Source organism: Lipotes vexillifer, unplaced genomic scaffold (genome assembly GCF_000442215.2).
Source record: "Lipotes vexillifer unplaced genomic scaffold, Lipotes_vexillifer_v1.1 scaffold111, whole genome shotgun sequence".
NCBI classification, from domain to species: Eukaryota; Metazoa; Chordata; class Mammalia; order Artiodactyla; family Lipotidae; genus Lipotes; species Lipotes vexillifer.
Window position 1 is genome coordinate 392,173 of NW_006778270.1, and position 13,065 is coordinate 405,237.

Here is a 13,065-nt window from a genome sequence, read left to right on the forward strand (position 1 = left end):
CTACACACTGATATCCACCCCACCACTCTGTAGCTTAAGAGAGAAGAAGCCTGTGGCCACCCACCCACTCCCATTGCCCTGAACTGCTGGAATAGAAATTCCTCTGTGACAAAACCCAGGGAGAAATGGTCCCTGGGCTGAGATGAGCTTTCTGCCTAGGCGGTGGAATCCAGGTCACCAGGACGGGTCCGGGCCTGAGCTAGAAATGCCTCCGGTTTCCCAGGCTGGGCGGGAAGGGAAGACAAGCTGGCACTTGCCACAGTGCAGAATAGCAACTGGGAGGTGGCCATGCCTGCTCTGAAACAGCGAAACTCTTGGGGCCTCCAGACATTGAAGCACTTAGAGAGAGGTTCCCAGGCCCCTAAACCTCCAGATCCAGCCCCTGGGTTCAGTCAGTCAGGGTCAAGGACAGAGCATCTTGCCTTCTTCATGCCCCCAGGACAGACAGACGGTCATGCACATTCACATCCTGGGATATTACTTCAGGCCCGTGGGCAAGATTAACATTCCAAAGCTTGGGTTCCCCTCCATGACCTAATGCAAAGGACACAGAGCCAGGCAGATCGGGCCTGGCCAGCTTCCTACTCACCATTTACCAGCTGGTAATTTATCCATTTACCTTGGATAAGACTCTTTTAAAGATTAAATTCAAGAAAAATCCCCCGATGGGCTTGAAAATAAATCCATTTAAGGAAAATGAATGTGTGCAAGATGAACTGACTGGCCAGCAATGCAGTGCATGGGGTTCTGGTACAGAAAGCAGAGCACTGAGCCGTGACTGTGCCTTCAAATACAAGATTCTGGAAAGAGTCCAGAAATTGGTAAATTACTCTCAGAATTGTATAGAGGAAAAACAGCAGCTTTCCCCTGCAAATTGTAATAGTTGGCAAAACACGCTAGCGTTTCCTTCTCTCCTTATCCCTTCTTAATAACTTGAAAGTGTATGAATATGTGAATAAAATGTGACACAGTTCATGGGCATCATTCAAATCATCACCTGCCAATTATGGGAGTCTGTTGAACGCTGAACAACAAATGTTTCTTGACTGACTAAACTACTGTCTGATTCGATGAAGGGAGGAAGAGAGGAAGAAAGAGGGAAAGGAAGGAAGAATTGATTTTATGTCAACTGAGTAGATCTTAGCAGAAATCCTGACTCTGATTTTAGAAGCCTCAAACACTGATATTCTATTTCCCCAAATCCCCCTTCACTGGCTCTATTGTTTTCCCACCTCCTTTCATTTCTTTCTTTTTTTAAAATTACTTTTTATTGGAGTATAGTTGCTTCACAATGTTGTGTTAGTTTCTACTGTACAGCCCACCTCCTTTCATTTCTACGTATGCAGCAGCCATGAGCAGCTCTGCTAATAATGTTTGTAAAAGAGTGAACTAGATCAGAAAAAGCCTTGTAGCTACCTGGTACCCCTAGGGATTTAGTCATCCAGGATCCTGGCCAGCAAGATCTGGTGGGTCCTTGTTTGGATTTGAAATACCCAGAAGAAACTGCTACTGCTAGCAACTGGACGTTTTACAGATGTCACTGTGCTGGGGAGGGACAGGTGGTGAGTGGGCTGCCTCATCTCTGATTCCTAGGTCTGAATAAGATAAGAGAGGGAAAACAGTCCCAGAGAACGGGATCAGAAGTTTCCCAGGGGGGTTAAAATCAAGTGGAGCCACACACAGGACATCTGAGCTGTCCCCACATCCTGGATAGGGGATAGGGGGGTGGTGTAAGGGTCTGACGAAGAGCTGTTTCTACTCTTCTACTGTTAGTCTATCTTAATCCATATTTCTTGCAAGACATTTTGTCTATTTCCAAGTTCAGAGATTTGAACTTGAACCTGAGTGTGGCCACTTCCCGTGTCATCTATTGTCCTCCATGAGCCTCAGTTTCCTCAAGCGTACAATATGAATAATACTAACTAACACATACATATACATTTAGCTAACATGTATGAACACCTACTGTGTGCCAGGCTCTGTGGCAAGCACTGAGAACACAGTGGAAATAAGACAAAGTCCCTGTCCTCCTGGAGCTTACTTATACTCCAGGCGGAAGCCCCCAGAGGGTGGCTCCTATGCGGGGTTTTACATACAATTAAAATTTTATACGTAATCAAAATTTTTAAAAAACTTGTTGCAAACATATAAAAAATTGGAAGATTTTATATAAAAATCTAGATTTCCCAGTGGCAAAACTGGGCCTGTCGTTCTGTACAGCAACCATCAGCCAGATCTCTGGCTGCTTCCTTTAAAAGGAACGCATGCTTTCCAAGTAGACACAGTCCTCAACATTCCCGGACACTCTTACCTTGTTCAAGCTTAAACAATATTTTTGTTTACTTGTTTGTTTACCTAAAACCCTTCAATGTTCCCTAACTGTAAACAGGAGAAAGTCTAGCTCTTTGATATGACATTCCATTCAAGGCCTTCCAGATCTGTTTCCTGCCTAATGCATCCCTATAAATGCTACACACCAGTAAACTGCAGTTTCCTGACCATCCCATGTGGTACCTCTGAACCTGTGCAGTGCTATTTTCTTTGCCTAAAATGTCCTTTGCTTCTGTTTTTCTATCCAGATAATTAACATTGACATTTAAGGGTCATCTTAAACATCTCCCTCTCCCTTTGTGCAGGCTTCCTGTGAGGAAATGCCCAGAGGGTCACATGGTCTGGAGACCCTCAAAGATGCAAATGGTCCACTTGAGACCAAAGGGGAATCAATTGTTCTTTATCTTATGATTGGGCCCAGGGACCTTCAAATTCCTGGCAACTTGTAAAAAGCCTCAGCTTTCCCAGTAAGTGGGGACAAAATATAAACATTAAATGAGACAATGTCTGTAAGTGAAATTAGACAATACTTTTAAAAAAATTGAATGGAATTATTGATGCTGGATAAGTAGCAGCTATTATTCCAGTTGTTATTATTATTCGAAGTGGAGGCCACTTCATCAAGGATGATAGGTCAGCAGCTGCAAAGTGTGTTCAGGAAAGAAGAGTCTGTTAGGGCCACAGGGTAGCAGAATAGTAAGAGATGTGATTGGACAAACAGAAGAGGGCCAGCAAGGGGCCTTCCGACTCATCTCCCTGCTTGGCCATTTTCTCCTTTCTCTTTATTTTAAACACAGCAGCCAGAGTGATCCTGCAAAACAAGTCACCCCACGTCACTTTTCTGCTCAAAACCCCCAGTGGCCCCCTATCTCTATCAGAGTAAAAGCTGCAGCTATTAGATCTCAGATCTCACATCGCAACCGTCTCCCCTCTCTCCTCACTCTGCCAGACACTGGGCCTCATTCTGACCTCCCTGCTCATCCTTTAAAGTGTGCTCTTACCTCAGGACCTTTGCACTTGCCAGCCTCTCTTTCTGGACCCATATTCCCTCTGCTATCCCCAGGGTTCCCTCCTTCATTTTCTTAGATCTTTACTTAGATGTCTTCTTCTTGCTGGTTAGTCTATCTAAAATTTTACTTCTCCCTCGCCCCCTCCACTTCCTGACCTGTTGCCTTATTGTTCTTAGAACTTATCACCAACTAACATGCTTTACTTATCGTACTTGTTTATCTTGGTTATTGTCTATCTCCCCCACTAGAATATAAGCACTATGAGAGCAGAAGTTTTTATCTGTTTCTCTTGCTCACTGCTGTATCCCCAGCACCTAGAACAGAGCCTGACACATAGTAGACACACAATAAACATTTGTTGGATGAGTGAATCAAGTTTCTTGATTCAATAAACATTGGGAAATCACAGAATGTTTTTAACCAGAAGAGTAAACCGATCAGAGCTCACAAAGGGGCTTAGGATAGATTAGGGTAGGGGATAGGATGGGGCCACAATAGTAGAAGGATACACATGTGAAGGTTTAAACAGAGGGCTTCAGTAGGAATAAAAGAAAACAATAGGAGGCAGTAAGTTTCATGAGGGCAGGGATTTTGTCTGGCATATAAGAGGCGCTGAATAAATATTTACTGAAGGATGAATGAAGGAATGATGCTTGTGTCTCATGTGGGATGGACCCAGGGCTCTGGTTTGGGTCTGTCTTAGGAAAGATATAAATCCTTTTTGATCTTGACTCGGATGTGCTCGTGGTCAGGGGTTACATGAGATCAACACTGAACTCTTATACCTGTATGTACATCTTCCCTTTCTTCCTGGACTGGGCTAACCCTCCATGGCATTTAGTCACCTTGTAGGCCTCAGTTCAACTCAGACAAATTGGGATTCTGACTGTGGGAACTGAGGAGGGGGGTCGAGCTGTAGGTGTCTAGGAGCGGCAACCAGATCGAATGACCTGTTTGAATGCTATACAACCAAAGTTTTAAGTGATGTGGAGAAATTAGTGTGGAAGGCAGCCCATAGTGTGGAAAATCAGTGTGCCAGTCCAGAGCCACTCAAGACAGAGGAAATCCCTGTGGACACCATCTTTACCTTTTCTGCAGAATGATAGGTAATGGAATAGGAGGCTAATCTAGGTTGAGGCTGTGTATGTGGACACTGTTAAGAGAAAGTTCCCACAGTGGAGGGGTGGAGGGATGGAGGGTACTTGGTCAAAGAACCTCTCATTCATGCCCTCCCTTGTCTGCCCTTTAGTTAGCTACCTCTCCTCAAAGGAATTATGCTAGGCTCTGATATCCACACTTGGACCTTGCCCCTAATACAATCAACAGAAATGAGGTGCTTCACATTCTCCCTGCCCCAAGAATAAACATAAGAGTAACCCATTTCTGAACTCTTCGTGTTTTAATTAAACCAATGCCTGGTGCCCAGAACTATGCTAAATATGGGAGGTGCAGCAGTGGAGAAAACATACATTTGCTGCTTTACTTATTTGTTGCTTAACTCATTTCATTTAATCCTTTTGTCAGTCCTGAGAAATAGGCAGTGTCCTCATGCATGAGTTGAGTAAACTGAGGCCCAGCTCACACAGCTAGGAATTGAAAGAGGGGAAATCTGAGACAACTTTTGACTAATTCCAAAGCACAGGTTGTTTTTCTGAGGACGTCAGTGCTACCTCTATAATTTACTTGTAGAACTAGGAATTGTTAGAGCTGGAAGGTGATTGTGGGATTTGTTCAGCTCCTTCAGATAAAGGGGCTCAGGCTCAGACAGCGACGGTGACAAGCTCTGCTGTCACCAAGTACCAAAGAAAGATCTGACACCCAGGTCTCTCCTGGGTCCCAGGTGCTCTTTCTTCTTTCTTTTAAAAAAAAGACTGATAATAATGTTTTACTTAAATTTTATATATATATCTGCTTTAAAAATTAAATAGTACTGAAAGCTTTATAATCAAAATATCAGCCCTCCCCACTCCTTATTTTTGTTAACATAATATTTCATCTCCTAATATTTTCTGTTGAAATCTTTCATCCACCTTCTCTCCCTGCCTGTGCTTTTGTCCTCTCGTAACCTTGTGGGTTAAAATCTTTTTTTTAATTCCTTCATTGTCATTTTACTGGAATGGCCTGGGGAGGGAGACAAGATAAAACACATTTGGTCAATCAGTCTTATTGAACAGAAGTCCAGTTTTTCGTCTCACTGACCCCCAATGATCCTGTATCCCCAGGTAACTCATTTTTCTGAAGTCAACACATTCTCCGCTGCTCACGGAGATCACCCTGCCCCTAGCCCTGTGCCAGGAGCTCCTGACTTACAGGAGTTCCTGTCTGGCCTGTGCCTTGCTGCCCTCAAGGACTTGACTGAGGCCTGGAGAGAATGATTTACAGGAGGAAACAAAAAGCAGATAATAGCAGTGAGAAGCCCTCCCATCCACACAGCACTTGTCCAATTTCAGAGAGCTTTCATATCCACGATCTCATATCATAGCCATAGATAATCACAGGATAGGTAGTTTGGTGCTGACCAAAGTCAAAATCAGGACACTGCTCTGTCCCAACAGGGAAACATATTTGAAATCAGGACTATGAACCCTCACGTTCATGGTACTTGTACCTTCTTGTTTGGCTCTTTTATCTGCAGGTCCAGTGACAACTTTCTTTGCCAGGGGAGATGGAAGTGGACTGTTAGATTGGCGCTGAAGGAAAGAAGTTTGGAGGGAGGGCCCCAGGTGGGCAGCGTACTTCCAAGGGAGTTACTGAGCCTTCTTTTTCCTCCTCCTCCTCTTATACAGATCCAAGTTTGGAATAAGGAAAGCTGCTTCTCTGAGAACACGTACCAGTGCTCAGCTTGGTCCAAGGATAAGAAGAGAGTCAGAAACAAATAATTCTGAACACTTTAGTGGAGAATTCTCCTAAAGTCCCAAGCCAAAGTCTGTTTCATTGTCTGGGTTGGAGAGTGAGATTCATTTATGGATTTCTGCTGCAGCTTCCGTTGCAGAAATCTCAGTGATTCTAGGATTTGGGTTGCATTCTGGGATGCAGTCTATGGAGGGTAAGGGGACAGAGGAAGGGGCAACACCAATGTGCACTACAATTTAGGTTGTTGTTCAGGCAATGTGTTAGGCCCACCTGTGGCCCCAGTACCTTGAAACACTTGATGGAGCCAGAGATAAACCAGGGTGCAGAAAGGACTGGGGGTAGACCTGATCGGTTCCAGAATTGCCTTCCAGAGGCTGGCTGGGGTCTGAGTTCCTCTGCGAGAGCACAGAATTGAATTGTTTAGCTTGAAGTCCCTAATACCCCTTCTTCAGCAGCTCCACTGACGTGCAGCCCAGTCTTTGAGATTATTTGCTGTCACTGATTCTAGGAACGCTCTCCACTGTACCGAGCCATTGGAAAAGGTTCCAGTTGCCATGCCCTCTACTCTGCCAGGAAGAGGGTGGGATTTGGGTCACATTTGGGCTTTGGGCTTTGGGCTTTATTGTCATATGTTTGATATTGCAGAGGCTAAAGCCACAGGGTGGTGAAAAAGACCCCTCCTCACCAGGTAAGAGTTGCCTGGGAGCCAGAGAGGGAAATTCCCTGGTTCCCTGTAGTTGTGAATCACGGCCTCTGTGCTCAGACGTACATCTCACTGCCTGAAACTCAGGCTCACAAGTGACTCAGTAATGCCTCACCTGAGCAGGGACGTAGGGCCAAATGCTGGAACACTGCAGGCTCAAGCCACACTGGGGATGTCTGAATCCCATGAGAGCTCTTTTGAGAACATAGAAAAACTGATTCCTCTAGAGCCCTTGCAGGGACTCACAAGGTGTTCTTCCTCAGACCAAGCAGATGAGGTATGTCTCAAGCAAAGGTGACTTCAGAGTGGCCTATTGCCAGCTCTCATCATTTGAAGAGCCAGGAATTTCCTCCTGATCTCTACCTTTATTCCTCCGGCTTTATTCCCTTCCATTGATTCTTCAGTAGAGTGACACAAGAGTTGTTCACCATAGTACCGACAGTGTCTAGATGCATGGGCAACTTTAAAAAAGAAAATTAATGACCAGTGCAGCACAATCAGAATCGAGTGTGGCTGGGGTGCTGAACAGGGTCCAAGCAGGAAGAGCTCTGGGCTTGGGTTCTAGTCTTGGCTTTGTGGCTAATTTGCTATGTGACCTTAAGCAAATCAACTTGACCTCCCTGGGTCTCAGTTTTCTCACCTTTAAAAAAAGGATATTTGGACTAGAGGTTGCAAACTCATATGCCTACAGAATCGGGAGATTAAAGTAAATGAGTGAATCCAATATGATGGGGTTGTCCTGACTGCTACCTGTAGACTCTCTCTAAATGGGCAGCTGTTGCCTGTTGAAAATGCTGACCTAGGCTGTCCAGAGCATTTGACTCTTCAAGAGATGCTAAGGATCTGGATGTTTATGTGAAATCTCCCAATGTTTAAAAAACTGTGTGGGGGACTTCCCTGGTGGCGCGGTGGTTGAGAATCCTCCTGCCAATGCAGGGAACACGGGTTTGAGCCCTGGTCTGGGAAGATCCCACATGTCGCGGAGCAACTAAGCCTGTGAACCACAACAACTGAGCCCGCATGCTGCAACTACTGAGCCCGTGTGCCTAGAGCCCATGCCCTGCAACAAGAGAAGCCACCGCAATGAGAAGCCCATACACTGCAACGAAGAGTAGCCCCCGCTTGCCGCAACTAGAGAAAGCCCATGCGCAGCAACAAAGACCCAATGTAGCCAAAAAATAAAAAAAAACAAAAAACGTGTGGGTCAGACAAATATCTCTAAGCCAGTTTCATCCCTAGACTAGAGGATTTGAAGGGTCCTCCCAGCTCAAATTTTCTGATTCTAAAATATGTGTCTTCCAGGGAATTCCCTGGCGGTCCAGTCGTTAGGACTTGGAGCTTTCACTGATGTGGCCCCGGGGTTCAATCCCTGGTCAGGGAACTAAGATCCTCACAAGCCACACAGAGCAGAAGAAAAAAAAATGTGTCTTCCAAAGAAGATCACTAAGAAATCACCTCAGTTATGGTAATTTCAGCTACTGGAAAAGTGAATGTCCGTGTGTGCACTCAGACTTGTATGCCATTGGGCTTTTGGCTCCCCTCAAATGACACTCTCCTGGTGGTCTTCCTCCATCACACACACCTGCAGTGGACTGTTTGCTTGGTCTCAGGAGCCCAGCCCTGGGCCAGATGGAAGATATGGCTTGTCCAGTGAGCTCATCAGCAGTAATAGGCTGGCTGTGCTGACGAGCTAACCCTTCCCTTCCCCTAAGTGAAGGGAAGAGTGGCCACAAGCAGTGACTGAGACAGAGGCTGCCTGAGTCAGGATCTGGGCCTTGCTGCCTTCCCAGGCCTTTGCTATGTCCCTAGGCTGAGTTGGGACTAGGAATCAAGTCCACAGTATTGCAAAATCACATTCTGAGATACTGAAGGTTATAGGACCTCAATATCTGAATTTGGGGGGGACATAATTCAGTCATAACACTACTCCATCATGGTCTCTAACTCATTGCTTTAAACTCCAAAACCTAAGTACCCTGCTTATGCCCCTTCTTACCTGTGACAGCCGAGTGCTTCCACATCTCATGTGCTAGTACACAGCTCACTGTGAGCATGCACTTTACACGGACTGGAGTTCTCTGCAGTGGGAAAGGTGAGGGAACTTTTATCAAGCACCTGTTAGGGGACATACAGGCCTTGAATTTCAGGTAGCAGTAGATGTCTGTTTATTCCATGAGGCAATGCCAATATGGTACTTTTTATCCTCACACCAATAAAAATGGTATTTATACTGCCCTTGGAAAGTGCCAAATACTGTTCCAAGCACTTTATATGAAGTAATTTTTTGAATGCCCACAACACCCCTTTGAGGTGGGTACTATTATTTACCTCCTTCTACAGATAAGAAACTGAGGCCCAGACAGCTTAAAAAACTTGCCCAAATCTGTAGTAACTGATGGAGTTGGATTTGAATACCAGTAGTTGGCTCCAGAGGCCATGCTTTTAATCATTACCTGATAGTATTTGGAAAAGGCAGGACTATTATTCTCATTGAATAGATGAGAAAACTGAAACTGAGCAGCTAAGCAACTCACTCAGGGTCATAGGGGTAAAAGGCAGAGTGAAGGCAGAATTCCTGCCCTGTAAGCCACAGGGCTTCCCTCAGAAGGGACCAAGTGTCCTGAGTCCCTTCCCCATACCCCACTCCACTTATACAGGCCCACAGGTATTAGGGCCAACCCAGAATCTCTAAATCCTTATTTGTAGATAACCATCTCCATACCGCAGGGTGACTATGGGTCATGAAGGAAGGGAGGCACCTTCTCGACTTAGATCTAAGTCTTTTCGACTTATTTTTCCTCCCAGTCGCTTCCAGTTCAGACCACTAGCCCCAAGGGGTCAGGTCTAGACCCCAGTCCCGGAATTTTCTCAGCCCGGATTAGAAGCGGGGGAGGGCGGTGGGGAAGGGGCTGGGCTGCCCAGGAACACAGAGTATCATATTTCTTGCAACCCGCCAATCCTGAACGCAGGGGGGCGTGGCCACACCTGGGAGGCGTGGCCGGACGGCAGATGGGTCCGCGGCGTCCCGAGGCTAGGCGCTGACGTGAGCTTGGCTCACCTGGGCGGGGAAGGTGAGGGCCGGTGTGGGACTGGGAGCGGAGCCTGCAGTCCCTGCCTGCGCAGAGCCAGGTGTTGCTTGCCCAACCGGCCGAGGAGAGCAGTGGCGACGGGTGATTCTAACTGGGGACTTTGGTTCGGAGGGACGTTCACTTCTGGCAGCCGGATTGCAGAAAGGTGGGGACGCCAACGTCTGGAGCCTCGCTTGAGGGAGGGACGACACGCCCGCCGGTGAAGAAGCGTCCCCTCCAGAGTTTGTGGGGGTGAGGAAAGCTTGCTTAAGGACATCTGTTTGTTTGGGGATACCCTCTAGGGCTGGGTGCCCATCGCTCTGCTTCAGGTAGCTTTCGGGCGGCCCTAGCCCGGGGGCGCTGGGCCCTTACCGACCCCCTACTTCTGTCGACTCCCTTTCCCTCCCGCCCAGCTGGAGTGTGCGGCTCTCGGGCCCTACCCACCAACCGTCGGGGAGCGCTAAGGCTCCTCCACCACGCTGGTCCTCCCAGCTCACCGCTCCGCAGGCCCCTGGATCCCGAAGAGGGGATTTCCCAGGCCGGCCGGCCCTTGATCTTGGTGGGTGTTTTGGGAAATTGCGCGTCGGGGCGGCCAGTAACTTTAGCCAGTTTGTTTCCTCTCCTGGGATTTGTTTAGCACAGTCAGGCCCCTGCCCTGGGCCTGAGAGACACCCGTGAATTTCCAAGTAGCTAAGCTACGTGCTGGCGAGGGTGGCGCCGGGCGTGGTTGCTCTGGGGGTGAGGCCCTCTTCGCCTGAAAGGGCTGGAGGGCTGGTATAGAGAAGTGGGGAAAGCCTTCCAGGCCTGACTGGAAAGCAGGCCCAGGGTGCCACTGTTTACAGGGAGCCTGCTGTGTGGTAAAGGCGTCATCCCTACCCCAGCCCTGCTCTCTTGGTGGATGTCAAAAGTGGAAGCCAGGGAAGTGAGAGGAAGGCGTTTGAGTAGGGGCTGGTGAAGGCTGGTGCTGACCCAGGAGAGTAGTTTTCGATGTTTGTATAATTCGTGACAGCAGCACCTATAACCCTGTAGCTCCCTCTCTCCAGCCCCCAACTTCAATCAAGCAGGGAGGCAGGGCGTGGGAATTATGGCTAGAGGTCCAGAATTTACCCCTCAACAGGGCTAAACTAAATGGAGGAAAGACTGGGGAACTTGGAAGATGGCATTTCAGGTCTCTCCAGGAGGAAGGGAAAAAGCAGGACCACTCCTGAGGCCTGTCTGCAAGAAATGAGGGTGTGTGTTTCACTCTGAGCAAAACCATTGACGACTGAATCTTGGCTTTGGGGTGGCCGTCTTCCTGGAAAGTAGTCTGGGCAGGGGCTGCAGAGGTGGCAGTACAGGTGTTTGTAGGGGACCTGTTCCCTCGAATGGGAGTGTGAGAGAGGATGGTTTATGCCTTGGGGAGGTTGATAGTGTCCCTGCTCAGTGCCCAGGATGACGGGAGTGGATGGGTTAAATCTTTGTTCTTTGGCTAGTTGAATACCTGTTGGAGACACAGGCCTTGAGTTTTGCTGTGATGGCAGCTAGAGATACCAGAGCTGAGTTAAACTAGGCTAAGCTTGTTCTGTGGGCATTGGGATTTGGGTGGTGAGAGTGTTCTGAAAGAGAACTCTGGTTTAGGTGTGTTTAAGGGTGGGTGTCATGCAGTCTCCTCCCTAACCACTTCGTTGGCCCTCCATGCTGCTTGGATCTTTGTCGATGTTTTTCATTTACTTTTCTGGTGTATAGAAGAAGGGAGGGACTTAGAAGGCTGGGTGCAGTGGCAGGATATGGTACAGCACACTCTGACTGAGAAGTGTTGGGTCCAGACCCCAGATAAAACACTTTGCTGTGCCTCAGTTAACCCAGCTGCAAAATGGGGATGATAACAATGGGGATGATAATTTCATTATGAGGATGAAATCAGACACGTTAAATAAAAGCTCATGTAAAAACTGTTAAGCCTATGTAGATAGAGGATTGTTGTTACCGGGATTTCATGAGCTGAAGGCCATCATCTTTTATATCTCCCAGTGGCCAAGAAATGTCTTAGCTTCCTGTGGTTAAAAAAAAATACTACTTGTAGTGTTTTGTTTCTAAGTTGTGAATCGAAACACGTCATTGTAGGAAAATGTGAATCGTATATAAAAGTACTTACGCACGTATAAAATTCACCCACAGTCCTATCCCCAGGTAACCACTAAGAACTTCTTGTTGCATCGATGTATTCTTTCTTTCCCTTTCAAAAATTCTCAGTGCTTATGTACACAAGTGCATGTTATGTTACAAGATGGAGATACTACTATACAGTCAATATTGTATGATGCCTTTTCCCCCCTTAAGTACATATTTAAACATTTTCCCAAATCCAGTAAACATTCTTCAGATGCCTCGATGTTAATGGCTACTTGATATTGCAGCCTATGAATGTCTAATTAGATATTTTTTTCTCGGTGATTTTGGTTGCTTCCAAAGTTTCCCTCTCTGCCTGTTCTTATAGTCTTAGGTGCTGGGTGGCAGGTGGAGATCTCGGTGGACTTTCAGAAGGTGGAGAGGGTTAGCTGTGATGGAGGTGGGGCATAGAGGAGGAGGAGGCTGGGGCAGCGTTGCTCCTGTGTACTGCCATCTTGGGAGAATGCTGAGAACACAAGGCTCTAGATCTTAGTCATCGACCTCTAAGGGCGGCTGCCTCTCCCTCCCCGTCACTCTGTGCAGTTCCTTGCGTTGGCCTGGTTGCCTTAATTTTTTTTGATGTGCTGTGGATCAACTAGGATAAGCCCTTTTCTTCAAAGCCCACGATCTGTCAAGAGGTGGATTTCACGCGTCTGGCCAGGCGTCGACACAAGACTGACCAATATTGCAACAGAAATTCTCGAAAGCCCCTCACTAGGTGGACCAGTTTGCTGCCCATTTCCCTGTTCTCTTTGTTCTTCCCTTACCCCATCCCCCTTCCCGCAGGCCAGGACTGAGGAAGAGAAGGCTAGAACTTGCCCTGGGGAGAATATGCATTCCCTCCTCCTTATAAGGTAAATGTTCTCCGTGGTTTGATAGCTTGACTTTGCTGTCCTACAGAGCAACCTACACCAAGGCCAAGAACATGGGGGTGGGGGGCACTTGAATGCCG

The 13,065-nt window shown here is 47.2% G+C and overlaps 1 protein-coding gene across 1 annotated transcript in view; it reads left to right on the plus strand.

The window, feature by feature from the left end:
* The first annotated feature begins 9,956 nt into the window (after positions 1-9,956).
* IRF6 (interferon regulatory factor 6) overlaps positions 9,957-13,065 on the plus strand; it is a 16,465-nt gene continuing 13,356 nt past the window's right edge. Inside the window, exon 1 of the mRNA XM_007451561.1 lies at positions 9,957-10,131. The gene's annotated coding sequence lies outside the window, so the exon portion shown is untranslated. The remainder of the gene's footprint in view (positions 10,132-13,065) is intronic.